The sequence below is a fragment of the Megalops cyprinoides genome, chromosome 17 (genome assembly GCF_013368585.1).
Source record: "Megalops cyprinoides isolate fMegCyp1 chromosome 17, fMegCyp1.pri, whole genome shotgun sequence".
Lineage (NCBI taxonomy): Eukaryota > Metazoa > Chordata > Actinopteri > Elopiformes > Megalopidae > Megalops > Megalops cyprinoides.
The window spans coordinates 8,887,199-8,894,331 of NC_050599.1; positions in this window are offsets into that span (position 1 = coordinate 8,887,199).

Here is a 7,133-nt window from a genome sequence, read left to right on the forward strand (position 1 = left end):
AATAATGGTGTTTTAAAATCAAATAAATAATGCACTGTTGCAGACTCCTTGTGGATGCCCCCCCCCCTCCATCGCTGCCAGGTGGAAAAGTCTGTGGTGCAAATGATCTGAGTTCAGACATGTGGAGTGTGCACCACGTTGGAAAACACACGCACTGCCAGCTCTCAGCCAAGGCCTCTGCTCAACCTACCAAACTGTACTTTTGCTTTTCTCACAAATTTTTCCATCAGTTCATTTTTAAAAAAAAGCTTCATGATGCACAAGAAAATAAGAAAGGGCATCACACTTGCCTAAATGTTTTACTTAAAGTTGACTACAGTGCATATTACAGTTAGCTTGGGCAGAGGCCTCCGCTCCAGCAGCATGATGGGTTTAAAACAAGAAAAGAGAAGAGGAAGAGACAGCAGCAACTGTCATGATGAGGAGAAGTGAAAACGTGTCCATTTTGGAGCGCCCACGGAAGTGAGGCGAAGTCAGGCCCTGGGGTACTAATTACCACTCAGGAGAGCAGGTAAAAAAGTGTAGGGTGGATCATTAACCTTCCACAGAAGCGCAATGATGAGCAATACCAGTTTCTATTAACCCACAGTTCAGGGTCCAAATTAGAAATTCCACAACCAAGATGTAAAAATATGGGCAGAATCCTGCTCTTCTCACTGACACGCCGCATATCAACTATCTAGAGGCTGAGGCTCCGGGAACCTTTATCGACTCCCAACCTGTGTGATTGAGGTGACTGCGTAAGAGAGCCGAAGTTAAGCACCAGCGTCAGCCTTGTGTATTTAGCATTTATGGATTAATACTGTCGCTGGCTTCTGTGTAAAACGCGTTCATTTTAAGAAACAGATGAGACTGTTGTGCAACTGTTTTGTCATCTTTGAACAGTGTTATTTTCATACTAAATCTATGTGAATATGCTATGAATAAGAGCCAAATATTGGCGTAATGTTGTAATGTGGGCTATATCAAAGAGAGGATTGTTAGGCTGTGATACTAGTCTACCGGTGGCGTAGCCTCTGAACAGTTAAACATACCCAGCGGGTGCACCTCTCAGACTCATTCCTCTGTCTTGCAGCTGTGCTCTATCAACACTGTTCCGTCGCATTTTTACACTAGGCCTCTTCCTCACGCGTTATATTAATAACCCACCGATGTAACGTTGATTCGAGCCGAGCCGTCTTTGTTTTCAATTACCTTCCACGGCGCAAAGAGAGAGAGAGAGACAGAGAGAGAGAGCGTGCCTTAAAAAAAAATGGAGTGCATCCGTATTATGCATGTAATTTAGCTCCTTCTTCAAAAACCCGCGGCGGAGAGGCGAGCGCGACACGTCCCAGGGCTTTGTAGCGACATCAGTGGATGCGCGCGGAGCAGCGGCGGCTCGGTGCGCGCGGCGGCGCCAGCTCCGCCAGTGAGGCTCTGATTAATCTTCTACAAACGAGCCGTCCCCACCAGCAGGTGCTTGGCTCGCTCGCAATGAGGGGGGGGAAAACTCTCATTACAGGGTCCGGAAACACGCTCTTTCAGAGAAAAAAAAAAAAAGACTAAAAAAACTCCGCTTCTGTCGCGTTATTTACCTATTATTTCAAAGGGTGTTGCGGAACGGGGGTTAAACGCGTTGCACCAAAACCCGCTCTGTGTCACGCGTCTCCATGTTTGTTTCTTTTCAGCGAAAGCCTGCACAGTTTTATGTGTTCACATAATGTTAGTTAAGCATCTCATCACAGTCAATCAAGTGTTTCACACTGCATTATAGCATTTGTAACAAAGGTGTTGTCACGGAATGCTTCACAGAGGCATTGCAGACAGGTAGCACGAAACGGAGCACGGTGCAAGAATGTAAAATGTTTATATATAATATATGTATACTAGTGTATGTGTATGTGGTGTACTGACACGAAGTGGAGTGGTGGAACTCGGGCATCGAGGACGAATGGCTGCAACACGTGTATTTAATATCTTACATATATGCGTGTGTCTGTGTGTGTATGCACATACATACATTTCAGTGTGCATTCTTCACAGATTTATTCTATATATATAATGGACTTCAACTGACACCGTCAACAGCCTATGTCTCTGACAGGCCTCTGTCTCTGTGCATTAACACTTAGTTACATCATCCATCTCTGCATGAGTCAGGTGAGGAGTAGCAACCCTTTAGATTCGTGTTACAAAAATCATGGCCTGAGACAGCGCCGGTTTCCCCTGCTGTCCTTCGCGTGTGATGGATTTCTGCCTTTGTCTATGGGAGCCTGTGGATCTCATCCAATTAGGATTCTTCTCCCGACTTCTGACTCCGGTGCTGAAAAAACGTCCGCCATGTTTTGACCTCAGCCTTCCGCATGCCATAAGACATTACCAGCCCTGTTTCACATTCCACCTACTGTCATGCATCTGTAGTAGGGGGTCTAGAAGATGCTTAAGGAATTTATTAATCATTTCCTAACAGAAGAACATAAAAAGGGAGAGGGTGGAAAAAAATCTGAGGAAAAAAATACACAGAGAAAAAAGTTACTCCCCCACCTTCTGGTGGAACACAGTACTTCACATTTTTGTAAACTATTGTTTTGACAAGGTGTCACTTCAATTCCTACATTAACTATATGGGAAAATATAGCGCAACAGTGTGAAAACGGCACGGTTATCTTTATCTGAACCCTTAGGCTATTGTCATAAAGCAGTGGAATTCTAAGATGGCTGAGCTAATTCACTTGTCAGCTGCCTTACAAAATAGTGCGCAAATGCCATTTTAACTGAAGTTGCTAATGGGGGAACTTATAGGTCTACTGGTGGTTCAGCGTATGAGGGGAGAATAAAATGGTGTTTTGATGTGTTATGTAAATAATGCATTTTCAAGTCCGCAGCCTCCGCATCATGAAATCCCAGAGGCTTTGACACTGGCGCCACAAATTACGGTACCGTTTTTCCCCGCTCGTTCTTTTGTAAACCGCCGAGAGTTGGGACGGGGGAAGGTACAGTCGTTCCTCCCGTGAGTTTGAGGCCGTGCACAGATCAAACGCGGGCCCGCTGAGGGCATGGTCACACTACAACAGCAGCTGCAGGTGTCTTTCACAGTTTGGGGAAGAAGCTGCAACTGTGGAGCCCTCTCTGTACATAATGATCATTACCACCTAGTTCAGTCTCAGTACGCGACTCTTCACAAATCGTCTGATCGAGCTGTCGAGGCATTAATGAAAAAGTGAGCGTCTCCTTTTAATTAATAAATTATATTGTGTTTTGATATTAATGTCCAGTGAGGTTATGTTTATATAATATTTAATATAAGAACACATTTTAAAACTAAGAGCTGATTTCCCCCCTCCTTGGTCCATGTGTGCATACACATGGGGTTCAGAACAATAGTCATCAGCTTATGGGTCCACTGGAATTAGCCTTTGTACTGTAAGTGTCTACAACGGCTGGTTTCTTATTGACATTAGATCACAGATCACATGGATATCCTTTTGACCCCCCCTCACCACACCCACCCCTTCTGCTCGTAGTTTTTAAGTCATCTTCCCTTTGATTTTTTTTCTTCACAGAAACCTTTGATCAGTTCTAATTTCTGCAACTGCAAGCCATCCTCACAAATGTATTTTTTCTTCTTTTTTTTTGCCTTTTCTTGGAACAAACCTAAAAAAAAATTCTGGGCCCTGTACCTATTGCAGGTATCGATGCCATTGTTTTGGATTAGTTTACATAGAGAAAAAGACTTTTTCCTCAAATAACATGCTTAACCTTGTTAAGGTCCGATATTTGACTTCTACAGACTGAAACCCTGGTCAATAGATACTGTTAGTTGTTTTTCAGGTTAGGCCTCCAGTCAATCCAGGATCATGTTTCATGGCATTGTCCCCAGCAAGTAGCAGTTTGTATTGTAAACAGGAAGTGGATCTGTGTTCACCTCAACGTCAGACTAAGACTGCACTTGCTCCAAGCCATCACCATCCTTAGGGTGTGGGTTATAGGGACTTTGATGTGCTTTCTGGGGTACTTCCTTATGACAGGTACAATGATACAGACTTTAATGCTCACCAATCACTAGATCTGTCTAGATCCCACCTTTCAACAAGGAGATTCCAAACTCAAAATAATATGCTTACCTTTCAATAAATTTCATGTACGTCTCTGACGATGATGTACTGGCCTCAATGTTCCAGTCTTTTTCTTTCTGCTCCTAAGTAAAAGAATTTTATTTTCAGTGCTTAGTTTTTTCAGCTTATAAAGATTGTCTCATGAAAATCATCGCACCTCTTTGCCTTAGTGGAACAGCGTTGCACTTTTTTTTTGAAAACCCCATGCAGTAACTGATGTAGATTTTTATATTTTATCATGCATCCACATAAATAAATTATCTCATGAAACTGAATGTCCCATACGTTTATTACATGTTCACAGCGGTCTAATCAAAAACGATCCTTCCTCAGTATCATCTACACTCCTTTAATATATGACATTCTTAAATATGCGTGTGATCTTCCATATTTGAAGAGACACATTTTTACTTACGGGTATAAATCAGTTCATTTTACTGTGTGAGGAGCCAACTGATGTTGCTCGGGAGTGTTTCCACAGATTCTCTATTTGGACTTCACTTTGGAGCACATCACATAGAAACTTCTGTCTCTTCCACTGTTGAAGCTACAAGTGTTCTGATTTGTAAGCTCATTATGAACACTGTACAAGGTCCATGGTCATGGATAGGACATCCACAGGACTGCATAAGTACACAAACAGCCCCAAAACCTCCTGCTACCAACTGGAACCTCCTAGGCAGAGCATGGATTGAACTCGATATAAATATCTGGTCAGAATAGGATATCTGTGGTGTGAAAAATTACGACAATGCCCCTATGCCCAAGCCTCTCCGGTGACATCATCAAAAGTGATCACTTGCTGAAAGGCAGACGTAACGAGGGAGCACTTCAGAATGCAAGCACCGTCCAACCGGTGGCCGTTTTAAAGTGTTCCACCAGTGCACGGTTCCTCCAGTTTTATAGCTTCAGGGCCTGTGGCTCCACAGGTGGACGGGCCGATTACTGCAGTAAGTGCTCACTTTGCGCTCAGGATGAGATCTATCTGGTGTAAAATGCCCCTCGTCGCTGTGTGGTAGACCGGCAGTACCCCAGGCCCTGGCAAAGAAACGTCACCAGAGTTTATTCAAACAGGGCTCTGATTGTGGTGGAAGTGGGGGTGGGGGGGTGGGAATCAACTGCATGGGAACAGGCACAAGCGGTCTATATGCAGCGGGGGGGGGGGGGGGGGGGGGGGGGCTTAAAGGGTAAAAAGGGCCCCGAGGCCATGAATTTTACCATATTGCAGAGTCACACAAATGCCACAAGGAGTAAACGGGGTGACCCACTTCAGTGAAATGGATGAGGACTCAGCGTTCCGGGGGTTTTTATCCGCACCGAGTGCAGTCGTCACAACGTTTTATTCTCTCGCAGGCTTTGACCTGCTTATTTTTCGAGCCTTTAAATCGAGTTAGGGGGGGTTTTCACCCGATGCTAATTTCCCTTTCCTCTCTATCTCTGGAGCCCTCGCGCTGCCGCCTCACCCCGCACCGACGCTGGGCGCCTCATTAAGGAAGGTCATCTCATTTTTGAGCGATACTTTCAAACGGCAAATACGAAGCAAGAACCTGACCAAGAAGCAAATAGCGACGCTCTTGGTCGCCCGCCTTAATTTATTCCTTTCACAACTATTTATCCCTTAAAAAATGTCACCGCTTCAGACGGGCGAGAGAAAGTAGGAATTCATAAAAGTAACTCCAACATGTCAATGTGGCTCCATTAAGAAGTGTCTAATTCCCCTCAGTCGGGAGAGGCTAAGCAGAGCGGGAGACAGACAGAGTGTGTCCCCTTCCGCGGCAGTTCTTAATGCCATCTAGTGGCAGGAGGTTTGAGATGTGGAGGAGCTAATTAAACCCATGGCATAATTTCACACTAAAAGCGATCTGAGGCAGGGCCCAAAAGGCAAGGCAGTGAACCGCAGGCAGTGGCTGAATCCGGGGGGTTCTTCAGAGGATTCTGGTGCTGGGAATCGCTCAGAGGCGTGTTCGGGTTCTGCTGAGAAGGCACCCCAGACGAGAGAATCCATCCATCAGCACTTTGAGACGCGGCTTCAAAGTGAGTATCTGATCAGGGAAACTTCAGTTGCTAGCTCAGTACCATATGGGCTATTTTTGGGGATAGGTACCCAATATACCCCATTTTGTCCTCACAGACCATTTGGTTATTGGTTTCAACATGGCTGTGTTGGTTCCACTGGTTATGTGCTGTGCCTCTCTCAAGCTGAATGAAAGAAGTGTAGCTATAGAGCAATAATGACACCTGCTGGTGATAATAAGAGTTGCAGTGCAGAAGGCATATTAAAAAAAAATGAACATAAAAACTAACGATTTTTTTTACAGTGCTGCTAGATTTAACGGTTTTATTCCTACGTACATATACTATATTTCATATTATTACATTTTTAATATTTAAAAGTAGTTAATGCACCATGTATACATAATGCACTGTTATATAGTTGCCAGTGATGCTGAAATATAAAATAACTATAAATAATATAAATTTAAACCATTTTGTTGTGTAGATCATTTGATTTTGCTACTAGAATATCCCTTTGTGAATTCATTTCAATCAATACACACAGGAAATCCTGAAATATCACACTCAAGATTCTGGCCTAATAATGGCTTTCGGCACAAGTCATGTTTTTAAAATTCGGGGAAGGAGTACAGTACTGAGGGCTAAATGCACATTAATGTAATGCCTCTGATAAATAAGACACCAAAGGCGTCTTACTTCTCTGAGAGTGAGCGTAATCTCCACTTAGGAGACTGATATATCTTTATGCCACATGCTTACTGACATACACGGTCAAAAAACTCATCGCTAAAGAGCAGGGCTGTAGATTATGTAAATTATCAGGGAAATGTCCACTGCAGATGGAGGTGTCTGTTGTACAAATGTATATGAGAAAATATTCTTATTATCAAAGGTTTTTTGTTTTTTCCATATGGTATGTAAAACCAAACCAACAACTGCAGTAACCTTCCTAAAAACGAACACCTGTTGTCTCCATCTCCATCAAAAAACAAATTCAAAAAACATGTCCTCTTTTTGTATATT